The sequence below is a fragment of the Mirounga leonina genome, unplaced genomic scaffold, assembly GCF_011800145.1.
Source record: "Mirounga leonina isolate KUSES-001 unplaced genomic scaffold, KU_Mleo_1.0 Mir_204, whole genome shotgun sequence".
Taxonomy (NCBI): Eukaryota; Metazoa; Chordata; class Mammalia; order Carnivora; family Phocidae; genus Mirounga; species Mirounga leonina.
In genome coordinates, this window is record NW_023270513.1 from 19923851 (window position 1) to 19944561 (window position 20711).

The 20711-nt window shown below is 37.2% G+C and overlaps 1 pseudogene; it reads left to right on the forward strand.

Moving 5' to 3' along the window:
• Positions 1-19585: 19585 nt before the first annotated feature.
• On the forward strand, positions 19586-20075 carry LOC118025980 (annotated as a pseudogene).
• Positions 20076-20711: the final 636 nt, after the last annotated feature.

Here is a 20711-nt window from a genome sequence, read left to right on the forward strand (position 1 = left end):
AAGGAAATTGAAGCAGTCATCAAAAATCTCCCAAAAAACAAAAGCCCAGGGCCAGATGGCTTCCCAGAGGAATTCTACCAAACATTTCAAGAAGAATTAATACCTATTCTTCTGAAACTGTTCCAAAAAATAGAAACGGAAGGAAAACTTCCAAACTCATTTTATGAGGCCAGCATTACCTTGATCCCAAAACCAGACAAAGACCCCATCCAAAAGGAGAATTACAGAACAATATCCCTGATGAACATGGATGCAAAAATTCTCACCAAAATACTAGCCAATAGGATCCAACAGTACATTAAAAGGATTATTCACCATGACCAAGTGGGATTTATCCCTGGGCTGCAAGGTTGGTTCAACATCTGCAAATCAATCAATGTGATACAATACATTAACAAAAGAAAGAACAAGAATCATATGATCCTCTCAATAGATGCAGAAAAAGCTTTTGACAAAGTACAGCATCCTTTCTTGATCAAAACTCTTCAGAGTATAGGGATAGAGGGTACATACCTCAATATCATAAAAGCCATCTATGAAAAACCTACAGAGAATATCATTCTCAAAGGGGAAAAACTGAGAGCTTTCCCCCTAAGGTCAGGAATGCAGCAGGGATGTCCACTATCACCACTGCTATTCAACATAGTATTGGAAATCCTAGCCACAGCAATCAGACAACAAAAAGAAATCAAAGGCATCCAAATTGGCAAAGAAGAAGTCAAACTCTCACTCTTTGCAGATGATATGATACTTTACGTGGAAAACCCAAAAGACTCCACCCCAAAACTGCTAGAACTCATGCAGGAATTCAGTCAAGTGGCAGGATATAAAATCAATGCACAGAAGTCAGTGGCATTCCTATACACCAACAAGAAGACAGAAGAAAGAGAAATGAAGGAGTCGATCCCATTTACAATTGCACCCAAAACCATAAGGTACCTAGGAATAAATCTAACCAAAGAGGCAAAGGATCTGTACTCAGAAAACTATAAAATACTCATGAACGAAATTGAGGAAGACACAAAGAAATGGAAAAACGTTCCATGCTCATGGATTGGAAGAACAAATATTGTGAAGATGTCAATGCTACCTAGAGCAATCTACACATTCAATGCAATCCCCATCAAAATACCATCCACTTTTTTCCAAGAGATGGAACAAATAATCCTAAAATTTGTATGGAACCAGAAAAGACCCCGCATAGCCAGAGGAATGTTGAAAAAGAAAAGCAAAGCCAGCGGCATCACAATTCCGGACTTCCAGCTCTATTACAAAGCTGTCATCATCAAGACAGCATGGTACTGGCACAAATCAGACACATAGATCAATGGAACAGAATAGAGAGCCCAGAAATGGACCCTCAACTATATGGTCAACTAATCTTCGACAAAGCAGGGAAGAATGTCCAATGGAACAAAGACAGTCTCTTCAACAAATGGTGTTGGGAAAATTGGATAGCCACATGCAGAAGAATGAAACTGGACCATTTCCTTACACCACACACAAAAATAGACTCCAAATGGTTGAAAGACCTCCATGTGAGACAGGAGTCCATCAAAATCCTAAAGGAGAACACAGGCAGCAACCTCTTTGACCTCAGCCGAAGCAACTTCTTCCTAGAAACATCGCCAAAGGCAAGGGAAGCAAGGGCAAAAATGAACTGTTGGGACCTCATCAAGATAAAAAGCTTTTGCAAAGCAAAGGAAACAGTCAACAAAAGCAAAAGACAACCGACAGAATGGGAGAAGATATTTGCAAATGACATATCAGATAAAGGGCTAGTATCCAAAATCTATAAAGAACTCATCAAACTCAACACCCAAAGAACAAAGAATCCAATCAAGAAATGGGCAGAAGACATGAACAGACATTTTTCCAAAGAAGACATCCAAATGGCCAACAGACACATGAAAAAGTGCTCAATATCGCTCAGCATCAGGGAAATCCAAATCAAAACCTCAATGAGATACCACCTCACACCAGTCAGAATGGCTAAAATTAACAAGTCAGGAAATGACAGATGTTGGCAGGGATGCGGAGAAAGGGGAACCCTCCTACACTGTTGGTGGGAATGCAAGCTGGTGCAGCCACTCTGGAAAACTGTATGGAGGTTCCTCAAAAAGTTGAAAATAGAGCTACCATATGATCCAGCAATTATACTACTGGGTATTTACCCCAAAGATACAAAAGTAGGGATCCGAAGGGGTACATGCACCCTGATGTTTATAGCAGCAATGTCCACAATAGCCAAACTGTGGAAAGACCCAAGATGTCCATCGACAGATGAATGGATAAAGAAGAAGTGGTATATATATATACAATGGAATATTATGCAGCCATCAAAAGGAATGAGATCTTGCCATTTGCAACGACGTGGATGGAACTGGAGGGTATTATGTTGAGTGAAATAAGTCAAACAGAGAAAGACATGTATCATATGATCTCACTGATATGAGGAATTCTTAATCGCAGGAAACAAACTGAGTGTTGTTGGGGTGGGGGGTGGGGTGGGAGGGATGGGGTGACTGGGTGATAGACACTGGGGAGGGTGTGTGCTCTGGTAAGCACTGTGAATTGTGCAAGACTGTTGAATCTCAGATCTGTACCTCTGAAACAAATAATGCAATATATGTTAAGAACAACAAAAGAAGAAGAAGAAGGTAGCGGGAGGGGAAGAATGAAGCAGGGGAAATCGGAGGGGTGGACGAACCATGAGAGACAATGGACTCTGAAAAACAAACTGAGGGTTCTAGAGGGGAAGGGGGTGGGAGGATGGGTTAGCCTGGTGGTGGGTATTGAGGAGGGCACATTCTGCATGGAGCACTGGGTGTTATGCACAAACAATGAATCATGGAGCACTTCATCTAGAACTAATGATGTAATGTATGAGGATTAACATAAGAATAAAAATAAATAAATAAATAAATAAATAAATAAATAAATAAATAAATAAATAAATAAATAAAAGAACCTTATATTAAATAACGGGAAGATGTGTAGAAAATTCCCAAAGTTTCTAAATGCTCTTAAAAAATATCTCCAAATGGAGTCATTTGCCCCCCAAAAACAGCAAACCAAAATTTAATTACAGTTTCAACTTATCCCAGAAATGTGACCTTTTAACAGTCAATCTGAAATTTCCTAATCTGCCCTAGTGAAGTAATTTTCATGATGAAAACCCTGACATTCCTTTTTCCCCCAAAAGAAGATGTCATGGCCTGAAACAGTCCTTTCTTTTCTTTTGCTACTTACTTCTTTGCCTTCCCCTCCTGGCTATAAAAACCTTCCATTTTGTACAACTCCTCAGAGCATCTACTCGCTAGATGGGATGCTACTTGATTCATAAATTGCTTAATAAAGCCGATTAGATCTTCAAATTTACTTGGTTGAATTTTGTTTTTTTTACAATGGTCACCATCCAAGACAATTACAAAATCCATTTACTTAGACATGGCAATGAGGGAGGATTTTTTTTTTTTCAGTGAGGCTTATGAATTACATTTATTTTACAGTCACATTTCAAATATCATGTAGTGAAAACTAAAGTTTTTGGAGCATGTGAAACAGAAAAGCCTTAATTCAGGATTTCTCAAAATTGTTTTTTGGACTTTCTGCATCTATATCACGTAGGTATTAAAAATGTAACATCCAAAGCCCCTTCTCAGGCCTACTAGATGTGCAATTCTGGGGCTCAGAAATCTACATTTTTAAGAAGTTCCCCAGAGAATGATTTTTCACATAAAATTTTAGAACAAATGAGTTAACACTGGTTTATAACCCTGGCTGCCCAATAGATATAACTAGAGAGCTTTTAAAAAAAATACCAATCTCTAGGGGCACCTGGTGGCTCAGTTGGTTAAGTGGTCAATTCTTGGGTTTGGCTCAGGTCATGATCTCAGGGTTGTAAGATCGAACCCCTCATCAGGCTCCTTGCTCAGGGGGTGGGGGCGGGACAGGTATGCCTCAGGTCTCTCTCTCTCTCCCTCTCCTCAAAATAAATAAATAAATAAATAAATCTTTAAAAAATACCAATCTCGAGGCCCCACTCAACTAATGGAGACTCTCTTGTATTGGGACCAGGCATAGGCAGATGTAAAACCTTCCCATGTGCTTCTTTCAGGAGCCATGGTTGAAAATCACTGCTTCATTGAGTGTTGGAGCCTGTTGTTTTGGATTAAGTTAGGTAATGGTGACATAAATATTGGATAGGTTGAGTTCTCCTTTACCTAAGAGTTTGTGATAAAGGCAAAACAGGAGACTGAAACCTCAAGATACAAACTGATGTAGAGAAGGTACCCATAGGAAAATAGAATAGTGAAAATAAGCTAGAATTACTCTTAATTCCTTTGACTCTAACCTTACTGTTTATCTTTCAGACATCTTTTCTGTCTTCTCTCCTTAAGTCTCCCTTCTACACCCCATTTATACACCATAGTGACATTTATTCTCTTTATATATAATGGTTATTCTTCTCAGTTTGTTCATGTTATTGTCCATTTCATGTTATAAGGTCATCTAATTTAATAAAGGCTTAACTACATGCACTGTTTGTCCAAGGTGGTTTTATTTATTTATTTTATGTGTCAAGGAGTAGTCATACTGGTAAGGGACAAGTTGGGTGACCTAACCAAATAATCTATCAGGAATGAGCCAGAGTGAAATAAGAGTGAGAAATAAAATGCACTTCTACTGTGGGCAGTCAAAAAGTTAAATACCCATGCACATGCAATTTATGTTAATTTGTTGCTATGCCTTTGATGTTATCCTCTTACCCTCGAAGCTGCTTGAAATCAGTCTCCCTAATCATGAATAAGAGCCTAAGTCTTAAGTAAGATCCATGTGAATATATATTTTTACATAATATTTGATGGTTATTTTCTTTTTTTAAAGATTTTATTTATTTGAGAGAGAGAGATTGAGAGAGCATGAGTGGGGTGAGGGGCAGAGGGAGAAGCAGACACCCCGCTGAGCAAGGAGCCTGATGTGGGCCTTGATCCCAGGACTTGGGGATTATGACCTGAGCCGAAGGCAGATGCTTAACCAACTGAGCCACCCAGATGCCCCTATTTTCTTTTAAATTAAACTTTACCTGGTGTATTTTACCTTTCTTTGTCCTAAATATTTTACGTGTAAATAATAGAATTCATTTTATTCTTTTCTTTTTCATTTTTTTACTTATTTCTCAAGATCTGCAACAATTAATTGCACTAGACCAAAAAGAAACTGGCATTTAAGTAAGTGGTTAGGTATGTACTCCACATATCTGCATAGACTGTCCTCAAATTCCCAGTCATTTCATTACAGCTTCCTGTTGCTAAAGTCTCAATCATGCCTGTCACTGTTTTCAAATTATTTGTTCCTAATCTTTGCCTGAAAAACAATTCACCTAAGCAAACTCCTTGTTCTAATTGAGGCATGGCTTTGTAAGATAGAAAAATTTCCTTAGCTTTTTATTATAGTCCAGTCTCCTGAACTTGGATTGCTGTGTTTGCTTTATAGCAACGTTCTAATTCCACAATTGACATGACTACTCCTTTGAGGTCAAACACTATCCCTGACCTAGTCTGGATCCAACGTTCTTTGTTCTTTCCTCGAAATGAATCCCTGACAATTACCACTGAGGAAAGGGGATAATACATTAAGTAAGATCTAAGATTAGTGAAGTATAAATATCACACAAATTCTCCATGAGTAAACATGGAATAGCCCATGAGAAATACATATTCTACCTTTTTCTTACGTTTAATGGAAGTCTTGTCATACTTCCAATTACCAGTGCATTTTTTTTACCTTAGTTTATTTTGGCTGAAAATTAGTCTCCGTTCATGCAGAACTGTTCTGTTGTTTTTCCCCAAAACTTAATTTGTAGTCCTAGTTTGTCTATATGTAATGCTTCAATGCCTTTTATGTACAAATGTTAAAATGTGCATGCTTCATTTTCACTGTTTTTCTGAAAACATCTATGAAATTTGATGTGATGGTGTTGAAACAAAAACTCTATGCCTTACTTCAGCTACATTCCCTTATGTGATTTAACATTATTTTTTTGGTTTTTTTGCACAATGGAATTAGTGTGACAAGGCAAATCTTCTGATGTTAGCCAATATTTACCTTCCTTGCATCTTATAAGATAGATTTGAGGGTCCTCTTGTACTCTGATGGGGTTAGAACTGGCATCTTATTTCCAAATGAATACTTATTTTGACATGAGCTAGTCACATAACTATTATATCAAAAAGGGTATCCTCATCTGGGATCTTCTCTTAAGGGGATAAATCTCTATCCTATCCTCAATAACAGGGTTATGAGTTGGTATATAAGTGTTCAGATAGCTTGGTGCCCTCATATGATTAGGGAAAAAAGATGAATAGGTTCTATCCTTCTAATAAGTACATTTATACACACAGGATCTACATATACCAAGACTGAATAGTATTGCCAGGGGTTAAATGGAATTAACTACAAAAAGAAATTATATATCCTATATTTAGTCTAGGGCAAAACTGACATTCTTAGTGAGCTGTGCTTGTCTGTCCTGAAAGCTGTGCTACCTAGGTTTGGGTTAAGGGCACCTTCCCCTTAATTAAGGCAAAATAAAGGATCAAGCCCAGTATATATAAAATGGACAAATGATGTTGCATTTTAATTGTCACTATTAAGATTTTGTGTGTAGAATGTAGAACACTAGGATTCACTGGAGGTAATTTTAAATCAAGGTGACAATCATGTGTCAGAGAAATAATAGACAAAGATCACTGTGATAACAGGATAATTGCTTAGATAATATTTTGAAGTTCTACTTGACAGTGATTAAGTGATATTTGGGCCTTCTTTAGGAGGCATGTGGCACATTTCATGTCCATAAAATAAGTTCATATACCACTTAATCATTGTGCACTTATAACAAAGAAGTCCTAGTCAAAGAGGAAGTAAAAAGAAATTAAGCATACAGAAATGGGAGCACATTTTGGAGAATTTATTTTTTTTAAAGATTTTATTTTATTTATTTGACAGAGACACAGCGAGAGAGGGAACACAAGCAGGGGGGAGTGAGAGAGGGAGAAGCAGGCTTCCCGCTGAGCAGGGAGCCCAATGCGGGGCTCGATCCCAGGACCCCGGGATCATGACCTGAGCCAAAGGCAGACGCTTAACGACTGAGCCACCCAGGCGCCCCCATGGAGAATTTATTTTGATCCATGGAAAAATAGGTAATAAGTAAATTGCTTGCTACTTCAATATTATAGGTGATGTTGGGTGCTTTTAATCTCACACACAGAATGCAAACATACATACCTTTAGTTTTACTTTTTCATGAGTTTATTCTTTAATTCTCCTGAAACAAGGTGAGAACAGTTTTATAGAGAACCTATTCTCTCCTATGTGATATTTATCATTTATAGAACCAACTGCATCGGGCGCCTGGGTGGCTCAGTTGGTTAAGCGACTGCCTTCGGCTCAGGTCATGATCCTGGAGTCCCGGGATCGAGTCCCGCATCGGGCTCCCTGCTCGGCAGGGAGTCTGCTTCTCCCGCTGACTCTCCCCCCTCTCATGCTCTCTCTATCTCATTCTCTCTCAAATAAATGAATAAAATCTTTAAAAAAAAAAAAAAGGAACCAACTGCATTCAGCAGAATGAATTGGTATCTCATATTTAAAAATGTATTGTGACTGATAAAACAAGATCAGTGAAATGTGGTTTACTGCCACTCCTAAAAATCATAAAGTGCCACTTCAATATGGTATAAATAGTAAAACATTTTATGATAATGTAAACCCCTTCTTCGTACTTTAAGAGCAAAAAGTAATCTGGCAAGGTATCAGAGAAAAGTTTAAAAATCTGAGCGTCAGAGTTCAAATTTATATTTCTGCATTATTCACAGAAAGACATTTTCATTTTGATAGTTATTGCACACCCTAATTGTTCATATCCATAGTCAATGAAACCCACAGAAATAGAATGCTGCTAAAAACAAATACCTTAACATTCAGTGGAATGATGTCATTTGGAGGAAAGCAAAAATTAAAAACAGAAAGAGAAAAGTCATGCATTTAAACCATACTGATGGACTATAATTAAATGACTTTATTTGTGGCATAGTCGATTGGTCCTTTCAATGTCCTCAACAAATGAAGGTACATCAATTGATTCTATCAACTCTGAAGGAATTTAGGAAATGAGAGGATTGAAGATACCAGAGTCACAAGACATAGTTCAATTTAATCTTGGATAATATAACCCATTTCCACTAAAAAAAAGAAAAGAAAAAAAAAGCACCTCCTTTTTTCTTGCCTGTTTCTCTTAACTTTTATAATTCAAAGGTAATTTCATTACTTCCTATTAATTTATAGAGCTGAGGAGACTGATGCATTATGTCCAGTCCATTTTGGAAGACATATATAAATTTGCCATTTGAGTTCTAGCTGAAGTCTCTGGGGGATGCTGGTTCTGTTTTAAAGATGGTTACCCCATCCTTGATTGATGTTTGTTAAGCCAATCAGTCCACTGTTGCTTCTCTGATGTCTGTAAATGTCTCTAATAGTTTGAACATATAGGTAAGAAGTTTTGGGGGCACCTCAGTGGCTTAGTTAGTTGAGTGTCAGACTCTTGTTTCCACTCAGGTTGTGATCTCATGGGTTGTGAGCTTGAGGCCCACATTGAGCCCCATGCTTAGCACAGAGTCTGCTTGGGATTCTTTTCCTCTTCCTCTCCCTTTCCCTCTGCCCACCCCCCTGCTTATGCTCTCTCTCTCTCTCCCTCTCTAAAATAAATAAATAAATCTTAAAAAAAAAGTTTTTGCAGTACTTATTGCAGTTACCCTAAAATCACTATATCAAAGCTGCTTTGTGATCTTTGCTGCCATCTATAGGTCACATATTTTTTTGCCTAATGGAACTGTGTCGTCATAAGCAAATGATGTTATTATTATTTTGTATTGCACATATCTCTACTGTTATACAAGGCTGGAAGAATAACCATTTATTCTACCTTTTCCTATCAGTGGTTACTAAGCACTGTAAGAGGGGCACCTGGTGGCTCAGTCGTTAAGCGTCTGCCTTCGGCTCAGGTCATGATCCCAGGGTCTTGGGGTCGAGCCCCGCATTGGGCTCCCTGCTCAGTGAGGAGTCTGCTTGTCCCTCTCCCGCTCCCCCTGCTTGTGTTCCCTCTCTGGTTGTGTCTCTCTGTGTCAAATAAATAAATAAAATCTTAAAAAAAAAAAAACTAAGCACTGTAAGATTCTATAGGAAAAATTAGTGCCACTCTTTCCACAGCAATTGAAATGCATGTCTCAAGAAAGCACCTATATCAGATACTCTGTGGTTTTGAAGCAGGTTTACCTTGTCCTCTGGACCAGTTCAAGGCAAAGTGGAAAGTGGAAAGTTTTTATGTGCTCTCACCTATGCACCTTCCAACATGCTTCCCCTACCCTTCATTCCCTCTCCCTGACAACTACTCTGTGTCCTTTTATTGGTCTCTATCCTTCACCACCATCTTCGCATGAGAACCAACTCATATCCCACAAATTTTCATATTCCCTATTCCCTTCAAAACATAGAGAGCAATATGTTTTCTTAGTAGGGGCCTTACTTTTTAGAAAGTTGAGATTATCTGGGTAGGCCTATTCTAATCACAGGAGTTTTTAAAAGCTGAGAACTTTCTCCAGCTGATATTAGGAAAGTAAGAGAAGAGCAAATGAGAGATTCAGACCACAAGAAGGACTTGGCCATTGTTGGCTTCAAGATACAGGGGACTATGGAGAAAGAATGCAGGACACATTCAAGAACTAAAAGATCCCAACAGACAATCACAAAGAGAATGGTAGCTCAGTCTTAAAACGTCAAGGAAATGAATGTGACCAACAACCTGAATGAAGCAGTTTTCCCAGAATCTCCAGATAAGAACTCAACCCAGAAGACACCTGGATATCAGTCTCGTGAGGCCCTCAGAAGAGAACCAGTTGAGATTTGCCAGACCTCTGACCTACAGAACTGTGAGCTAATAAATTTGTGCTGCTTTAACCTACCATATTTGTGATAATTTTTTATGCAGCCATACAAAGGTAATACAATGGGTGAATTAGATAAACTAATCCCCACTAATATGTTACCTGGTTAATGTGTGATCTCTCTCAGAAACAAAGCGCCTAAATACACTGAAAATTCATATGTTGCAAAATAGATTAATCAAACTCAAAAGTAAGCATCAGGGATGGCATTATGAATAAAAGTAAAATTTAGAGCAAAATGTATTAAAGGAGATAAGGCAGGTCATTTTCTAGTGATATAAGCTATAATCATTAACGATGATATGACATTATGAAAATGTATATGCTTTTAGCAGGCCCCTAAAGAATAAGTTGAGGCATATGAATTAGAAAATTTAGACAGGGGGGCGCCTGGGTGGCTCAGATGGTTAAGCGTCTGCCTTCGGCTCAGGTCATGATCCCAGGGTCCTGGGATCAAGTCCCACATCGGGCTCCCTGCTCCTTGGGAGCCTGCTTCTCTCTCTCTCTCTCTCTGTCTCTCATGAATAAATAAATAAAATCTTTAAAAAAAAAAAAAGAAAATTTAGACAGGAATTGGGCTTCAAATCACACCACATAGGCATCTATCTCTTCTATCTTTGAATAAGGTCAATCTTGCCTAGATGCAAACAGGGGTGGGGGGAGACAGCTCATGATTAGAAAATGAATCAACACTGAAAAGAGCACGATTATCTGTAAATCAACATACCTAAAACTGTGGTAACAGACATGCCATAGTTAATTTACAATGCATTTTAAATCAGTACAGCTCACCTATAATTACAGAGACTAACCAGAATTCCATGAAAGAATCTTCCTGCACACTTGGAGACTGCAGAGTATCAAGCACTATCAATTTCATTGGCAGAAACATATAGCTCTTTAGAAGTGATATGTGACTTTGACTTACTTCAAGAATTTCAAAATCAGAAAAAATGAAAGCAAAATATAACAGCCATGGAAAAAGAAATTAGACTGAATCCTGATGAGATAGGTAGATAGTTTGGTTGTAGAAAAAATATTCTAGTTCTTGTAACTGTGTAACCTTAAACAAGCTATATAAATTCCCTAGAACCCAGTTTTCCCATCAGTGAAATCAGGTTGAAGTAAATAATATAAAAGCATTCTCTTCAATCTATGACATTCTTTTATTTAATGTCCCTGTGGAAAGACAGTAGACCTTAGAATCCACTGTCCATCAGATGTACCAGAAATATTTTCCCCCAAAGAAACTTTCTCAAAGGGCAGTAAAGAATCCATGTTAGAAACCCCAGCAACATACATATTGTATTTGACACAGCCAACTTCATAACATGGCACTGAATATCCTTCACAATGCCCCAACTTATATCCTCAGCCTCATTTATCACCATTTGTTACATCAGATTTTTTGCTGTTTACTGAACATATTCCTTGCCTCTGTGTCTTTACCCATGTGCTTATCCAAAACCAAATATATTATTAGCAACATTTTATGCATCTCTCAACTTCTAGGTCAAATGTTGCCTCCTTTATGAACGTTTCTCCAACTAATAGAAAACCACTAAAGACCTTTCCAAATTTAAAGCTTAGGATCACTTTCCAGGCCCCAGTAGGGTTTTGAAGTTCCCTTTTATAAATTAAACAAATGTTTATTCCTTCATTTATTTGCCAAGACCTAGGGCAGGGTTAAACTAGCACCTTTTGGAGGGCAGTAGCCCACAGATTTACTTGTTTGGCCAATACATTGTTTTCTTAAGAGTCTGAATTTGACTGCCTTCAGGCAGGCATTTCATGTTCTAGGTTGCCATAGGCTCCACCACTCAATAATGGTCTTTTACTATGCCTTGCTTGTACATGCTATTTTCTCGGGCTCTAAAGGCATTCCTCAGCCCATTTCCTTTTATTTTTTTTAAGGCTGTCACCAACCATGGTATTTTTTGGATTCTTTTACCCCTGAGTCTGGTTGTGAAGCAGAATGTAGTTTCCATAATTCTGAATGCATGTTTAGAGCTCCCTCTTACATTTATTTTACTACTGTTTATAATAGGGGAAAAAACAGAGGGTAAAAAATTAAGGAATATGGAGATTAACCAGTTCCTCCTCCAAACCACATCCTCCTCTCAAACCTCTGAAGGTTTACTATTTACTGCCTTCTTAGAGGGAGGAGGGGTGCTATTTAATTATGCCTATTTCTGATCCAAGCATTATTTTAAATGACGATGTTTTTATAAGAGAGACAACCTACCATCTTCTAATTTATTATCTCTATACATGAACAAGAAAACTATATAATAAAGGTAACTGCTAAATGACTATAAAATTGTTTCCTTTTGAACTAAAATTAAACAAAAGAAACTATAGCATGACACTCAGCCTTTATTCCATTAAAACTTTGACCCACAACCCTTTCCTTCTATTTTCTTTTTGAGACTGTCATTCTGTCAGTGTTTCAGGATTTGCACAGCCAGTCATAATGATCTAAGAGTGTTTTTATTCAATTCTCTGCTGTCTCCCAAACAACATAATACATTGCATTAAATTTCACTAACAGAATAACATCCTTTTCTGCTCAAAGGATTTTAGCATAGTGCAGTTTAAGAAATGGGGTATTGAATTCTAGCAAGAAATGCACATACCACATTTTTTTAAGGGATGGTCATTTTGTTTTGTTTTTGTTTTGTATGCTGCTTTTTATTGGTGACCTGCTAGCATTTTTTTTCTTTCAAAATTTTATTTAAATTCAAATTAGTTAACATATAGTGTAGTATTCATTTCAGGGGTAGAACTTAGTGATCCATCACTTGCATATAACACTCAGTGCTCACGATGACAAATACCTTCTTTAATGCCTATACCCAATTACCCCATCCCCCTACCTACTTCCCCTATAGCAACCCTCAGGTTGTTCCCTATAGTTAAGAGTCTCCTGGGGCGCCTGGTTGGCTCAGTCGTTAAGCGACTGTCTTCAGCTCAGGTCATGATCCCAAGGTCCTGGGATCAAGCCCCACATCGGGCTTCCTGCTTGGCGGGAAGCCTGCTTCTCCCTCTCCCACTCCCCCTGCTTGTGTTCCCTCTCTCGCTGTGTCTCTCTCTGTAAAATAAATAAATAAAATCTTTAAAAAAAAAAGTCTCTTATGGTTTGTCTCCCTCTCAGTTTTTATCTTATTTTCCTTCCCTTCCCCTATGTTCATCTGTTTTGTTTTTTAAATTCCACATATGAGTAAAATTATACGGTATTTCTCTTTCTCTGCTAGCATTTTTTAAGAAGCAAAAATTTGTGTTTGCTGTGCTATCTCTAGTCCCTAGGCAATCAGCATCTCTCCCACCACCAAATGCAAATAAATAAATAAATAAATAAATAAATAAATAAATAAATAAATAAATAATGTTTGTCTTTTCCTGAGCAGAGCTGTATGTAAGTAAAGTTTAGCAAAGGCTACTAAACTTAACACTTCTGTGAATTGAAGCTATTTGTATACAAATTTTGACAGAAGGATACTTTTGTTTTTAACTCCAATACTGTGTGTGACATGGAGATGATAGATCCTCAGAGATTCCCCATACCTAAGGAAGCCACAAAGCACTCCATCATAGATGCAATAAATAATTGAGGCATATGTTTATTTAACACTAAGAAAACCTGAAGGAGCCAGCTTGGCCCCCTCTTACTTCCCCATTACCAGTATTTGCTTCTCCTTCTCTCCTTTTCCTTATCCAAGTTCCTACATTATTTGATGTTCTTATCAATTTAACTAAAAAGTTAATGGTAGCAAATCAAGGCATGACATCTCCAATAAAATAATTGCTTTTAAATAGCTAATGCCTTAAGAGTGGTAGGCTCTAGGGATAGCCTAAGGGTGGATTATTTATTTGAGGTCAGCACCCTCTCAAAGACCATTCTTATTATATCTACTCCCAAGTCCAGTTTCTTTTTTTCTAAGGAAATGTATCATGGAAAACAAAAATGTAAAAAAAAAAAAGTATTATGGAAAAAATACGTTCTGGTTTTCTTGATTTCAAGCATATTCTAATGTTTCATAATTCCTGCTTAGAACCTGAGATAACATGTTCCTTACAAAAACAAACAAACGAGCAAAAAACTTTTGGGTTATTTCTGAAACAGACTTAACATAGCTTTAGTGAATTTCCAAAGATTTCTATTAGAGTTCTTCTAGCATAAGAAGATTTATTTACTAAAAAATTGATACTGGTGGGGGAGAAGTTAAGATGGCAGAGGAGTAGGAAGACCCTAAATTTCTCTGGTCCCTCAAATATGACTAGATAGTATTCAATTCATTCTGAACACCTGAGAAATTAATCATAGATCAGAGATAAGAAATGCTGCAAGTCTACAAGTAGAAAAGCAAACATCGTTTGGAAAGTAGGAGGTGCAGAGGCTTAAATCCAGTGGGATATAACTGAGGATACAGCAGAGGGGAGGGAAGGTGCTTAAGGAGGCTACTGTAAAGTATTATAAGAAGAAGAGTGCAAAATTGGAACTTTTAGAAGTCTGCTACAATGGGGGGATGTGTCTGGCTTAAAGGAGCTCAGGTGGTGAAGCAGGACAGGATCCCAGATGTGAAAGCATGGTCTCAGGATCCCTGGGGTCACAAGAAGAATGGATGGTGCCTGAGGGTGGCAGAGTCCCCAGGCATAAGAGTGGGGAAGCCAGCTAAAAATAGCGAGTCTAGGTGCTGGCTTTTCACTCTATGTTGCCATAAACTTCCAACCACTGCATGGTCATGCAACCACTTTCCTGGGAAGGGTCCAGCAAAAGGCTGAGAACACTTTGAATCTGGGGAAGGAAACAGGCATTCAAGTCCAGGAGGCACAGAGAACCCCCCTCAAATTCAACAAAAATAGGTCAACAACTTGACATATTATAGTGGAGCTTGAAAATTACAAAGATAAAGAGAAAATCCTGAAAGCAGTTTGAGAGAAAATGTCCTTAACCTACAAGGGTAGACACATAAGGCTGACAGCAGAACTGTCTATGGAAACCTGGCAGGCCAGAAAGGACTGGTGTGATATATTCAATGTGCTAAATGGGAAAAACATGCAGCCAAGAATATTTTATCCAGCAAGGCTGTCATTTAGAATAGTAAGAGAAATAAAGACTAACCATGACAAACAAAAATTAAAGGAATTTGTGAACACTAAACCAGCCCTGCAAGAAATATTAAAGGGGATCCTTTGAGCGGAGAGAGAGGCCAAAAGTAATAAAGACAAGAAAGGAAGAGAAACAATCTACAGGAAGAGTGAATTTACAGGTCATAAATGGCACTAAGTTCATATCTTTCAATAATTACTCTGAATGTAAATGGACCAAGTGACTCAATCAAAAAACATAGGGTTACAGAATGGATAAAAAAACAAGACCCATCAATATGCTGTCTGCAAGAGACTTATTTTAGACCCAAAGACATCTCCAGATTGAAAGTGAGGGGGTGGAGAATCATTCATCAGGCTAATGGACATCAAAAGAAACCTGGAGTAGCCATCCTCATATCAAACAAACAAGATTTTAAACCAAAGACTGTAATAAGAAATGAAGAATGGCATTATATCATAATAAACAAAAAGATCTAAGAATTATAAATATTTATGCCCCCAACATGGGACAGCCAAATATATAAATTAATTCATAACAAACTTAAAGAAACGCATAGATAATAATAAAAAAAAAATAGTAGGAGACTTTAACACCCCATTCACAACAATAGACGGAATATCAAAGCAGAAGATCAACAAGGAAACAATGGCTTTGAATGACACATTGGACCAGATGGACTTCATAGATATATTCAGAGCATTTCATCCTAAAGCAGCAAAATATACATTCTTTTCAAGTGCACCTAGAACATTCTCCAGAATAGATCACAATACTGGGTCACAAATCATCCTTCAACAAGTACAAAAAGATTGAGATCATACCTTGTACATTTTCAGACCATAACATTATGAAAGTTGAGTCAACCACAAGAAAAAAAAAATGGAAGCACCACAAATACATGGAAGTTACAGAACATCCTACTAAAGAATGAATGGATCAACCAGGAAATTAAAGAAGAATTAAAAAAATACATGGAAGCAAATCAAAATGAAAACATGACAGTTCAAAACCTTTGGGATGAAGCAAAAGTGGTCTTAAGAGGGAAGTGTATAGTAATACAGGCCTTCCTCAAGTAACAAGAAAAGTCTCAAATGTACAACCTAACCTTACATCTAAAAAAGCTGGAAAAAGAGCAGTAAATAAAGCCTAAATCCAGCAGAAGAAGAGAAATAATAAAGATTAGAGCAGAAATCAATGATACAGGAATCAGAAAAGCAGAACAGATCAATGAAACTAGAAGCTGATTCTTTGAATGAATTAATAAGCTCAATAAACCCTTAGCCAGACTTAACAAAAAGAAAAGAGAAAGGTCCCAAACAAATAAAATCATGAATGAAAGAGGAGAGATCACAACCAACACATCAGAAATACAAACAATTAGAAGAGAATATTATGAGCAATTTTATGCCAACAAATTATGGATAAATTCCTAGAAACATATAAACTACCAAAACTGAAACAGGAAGAAATAGAAAGCCTGACCAATCCAGAACCATCAAAGAAATTGAATCAGTAATAAAAAATCTCCCAACGAACAAGAGTCCAGGGTTGGATGGCTTCTCAGTGGAATTCTACCAAACATTTAAAGAAGAACTAGTACCTATTTTTCTGAAAATGTTCCAAAAATAGAAATGGAAGAAAAACTTCCAAACTCCTTCTATCAGGCCAGCATCACCTTGATCTCAAAACCAAACACCCCACTGAAAAGGAGAATTACACCCCCAAATCCCTGATGAATATGGAAGCAAAAATTATCTCCAAAATACTAGCTAATAGGAGACAATAGTACATTAAAAGGATTATTTACCACAACCAAGTAAGATTTATTCCTGGGCTGCAAGAGTGGTTCAACATCAGCAAATCAATGTGATATACCATATTAATAAAAGAAAGGTCAAGAACCATATGGTCCTCTCAATAGATGCAGAAAAAAGCATTTGACAAAATACAGCATCCTTTCTTGATAAAAACCCTCTACTGTGTAGGGATAGAGAGAACATACCTCAATATGATAAAAGTCATATACAAAAGTCCCACAGCAAATATCATCCTTAATGGGGAAAAACTGAGAGCTTTTCCCCTAAGGTCTGGAACTCCACAGGGATGTTGTTCCACATAATGCTGGAAGTCCTAGCCTCAGCAATTAGACAACAAAAAGAGATTAAAGCATCCAAATCGGCAAAGAAGAATACAAACTTTCACTCTTCACAGATGACATGATATTCTATGTAGAAAACTCAAAAGACTCCACCAACTAATTGCCAGAAGTGATACAGAAATTCAGCAGAGTCACAGGATATAAAATCAATGCACAGAAGTCAGTTGAATTTCTATACACTAACAATGAAGCAGAAGAAAGAGAAATCAAGGAATTGATCCCATTTACAATTGCACTAAAAAACATAAGATACCTAGGAATAAACCTAACCAAAGAGGTAAAGGATCTGTACTCTGAAAACTATAGAACACTTATGAAAGAAATTGAGGAAGACACAAAAAGATGGGAAAACATTCCATGTTCATGTATTGGAATAGCAGAATAGAAAACCCAGAAATGGAACCACAACTATATGGTCAACTAATCTTACACAAAACAAGAAAGAATACCCAGTGGAAAAAAAGATACTCTCTTCAACAAATGGTGTTGGAAAAATTAGACAGCCACATGCAGAAGAATGAAACTGGACCACTTTCTTACATCATACACAAAATAAAACTCAAAATGGAGGAAAGACCTAAAAGTGAGACAGTAATCCATCAAAATCTTAGAGGAGCACACAGGTAACAACTTCTTTGACCTCAGCTGCAGTAATTTCTTGCTAGACACATCTCAAAAGACAAGGGAAACAAAAGCAAAAATGAGCCATTGGGACTTCCTCAGGATAAAAACCTTCTTTACAGCAAAGGAAGTGTTCAACAAAACTAAAAAGCAACCTACAGAATGGGAAAAGATATTTGCAAATGTCTTTTCTGATAAAGGGCTAGTATCCAAACCTATAATGAACTTATTACCCTCAACACCCAAAAAACAACAACAAAAAAATGCAGTCAAGAAATGGGCAGAAGACATGAACAGACATTTCTCAAAAAAAGACATACAAATGGCTAATAGACACATGAAAAAATTGCCCATCACTCAGCATCAAGGAAATACAAATCAAAACCATGATGAGATATCATTTCACACTGGTCAGAAAGGCTAAAATGAACAACTCAAGAACATGACAACTTTTGAGAGGATGCAGAGAAAGGGGAACCCTCTTACACTGTTGATGGGAATGCAAACTGGAGCAGCAAGTCTGGAAAACAGTATGGAGGTTACTCAAAAAGTTAAAAACAGAACTTCCCTACAACCCAGCAATTATACTACTAGGTATTTATCCAAAGGGTACAAATGTAGTGATTCAAACAAACACATGCACCCAAAATATTTATAGCAGCAATGTCCACAATAGCCAAACTATGGAAAGAGCCTAGATGTCCATTCACAGATGAATAGATAAAGAAGATGTGGTATATATATACACAATGGAATATTATTCAGTCATAAAAAGAATGAAATCTTGCCATTTGGAATGATGTGGATGGAACTAGAGGGTATTATGCTAAGTGAAATAAATCAGTAAGAGAAAGAAAAATACCATATGATTTCATTCATATGTGGAATTTAAGAAACAAAACAGATGAACATAAGTGAAAGAAAAATAAAATAAGATAAAAACAGAGGGAAGAAAACCATAAGAGACTCTTAACTATAGGGAATAAACTGAAGGTTGCTGGAGGGGAGGTAGGTCAGGGAATGGGGTAATTGGGTGATGGGCATTAAGGAGGACACTCAGTGTAATCATCACTGTGTGTTGTATGCAACTGATGAACCACTAACTTCTATCCATGAAACTAATAATACAGCATATGCTAACTAAATTGAATTTAAATAAAAAATTTTTAAAAATTAAAAATTTGAAATTGGTCATGTATTCATATACAATTGACTATTGATTCAAATCTATGTTAGTCAAATTTTGCATAACTTATGTACATTTTTGCAAATTCTTTGTTTTGCTTTTTTTTTTAATTCTTGGTTAACAAAGCCTTAAGTAAAAAAATCACATGAATTCTTCCATACCAATAAATTGTAAAATCAAAAAAAAATGGGACCATGTAAAAGTCAAAAGCTTCTGCACAACAAAAGAAACAATTAAAAATAAAACGATAAGACAACCTACAGAATGGGATAAATTTTTGCAATCCATATAAAGAACTCATACAACCTAACAAAAAACAAGCAATCCAATTTAAAAAATGGGCAGAAGAACTAAGTAGACATTTTTCCAAGAAGGACATAAAAATGACCAACAGGTACATGAAAAGTTGTTCAATATCACTAATCATCAGGGAAATGCAAATCAAAACTACAGTGAGACCTTGCAGTCACCCACCACCCTGGAACTGTCTGCACCACCCAGCCATGGACAACCCCACCTTGTTGTTTGACACTCCCCTGGGTGGTGAGCCTTTGGGCTGCATCTCCTTTGAGCTATTTGCAGACAAAGCTCCAAAGACAGCAGAAAACATTCATGCTCTGACCACTGGGGAGAAAAGATTTGGTTATAAACATTCCTGCTTTCACAGAGTTATTTCAGGATTTATGTGCCAGGGTGTGACTTCACACACCCTAATGGCACTGGCAGTAAGTCCATATGTGGGGAGAAATTTTATGATGAGAATTTGATTCTGAAGCAAATGAGTCCTGGCATCTTGTCCATGGCAAATGCTGGACCCAATACAAATGGTTTCCAGTTTTTCATCTGCACTGCCAAGACTGAGTGGTTGGATGGGAAGCATGTGATCTTGGCAAGGTGAAAGAAGGCATGAATATTGTGGAAGCCATGGAGTGCATTGAGACCACAAATGGCAAGACTAGCAAGATCACCATTGCTCACTGTGGACAAATATAATAAATTTGACTTGGTGTTTTACCTTAACTACCAGACCATTCCTTCCGTAGCTCAGGTGAGCCCTCCTTCACCCCCATCTGCTTGAAATATCCTATAATCTTTGTGCTTTCACTGCAGTCCTTTGGATTCCATATTTTATTTATTCCTGTCCAAGTCTAGCTGGATTGCAGAGTTAAATTTATGATTATGAAATTAAAACTAAACAACAAAACAATCAACAACAACAAAAAAATCAAAACCACAATGAGATATCACCTCATACCTGTTAGAATAGCTATTATCAAGAATAGAAGGGACAACAGGTACAAGCGAGGATGTGGTTAATAAAAGAACATTTATAAATTGTTGGTGGGGATGTAAATGTGTTCAATCACTATGGAAAGCAATATGGAATCTCCTCAAAAAATTAAAAATAGGTCTACCATATGATCCAGCAATTCCACTTCCTGATATATACCCAAAGAAATGAAAACAGGATTTTGACATGATATATTCATTCCTATGTTTACTGCAGCACTATTCACAATAGCCAAGATATGGAAATAACCCAAATGCCCATCAATGAATGAATGAATAAAAACGATGTGATACATATACATAGAGGAATATTATTCAGCCATGAGAAAGGAGGGCATC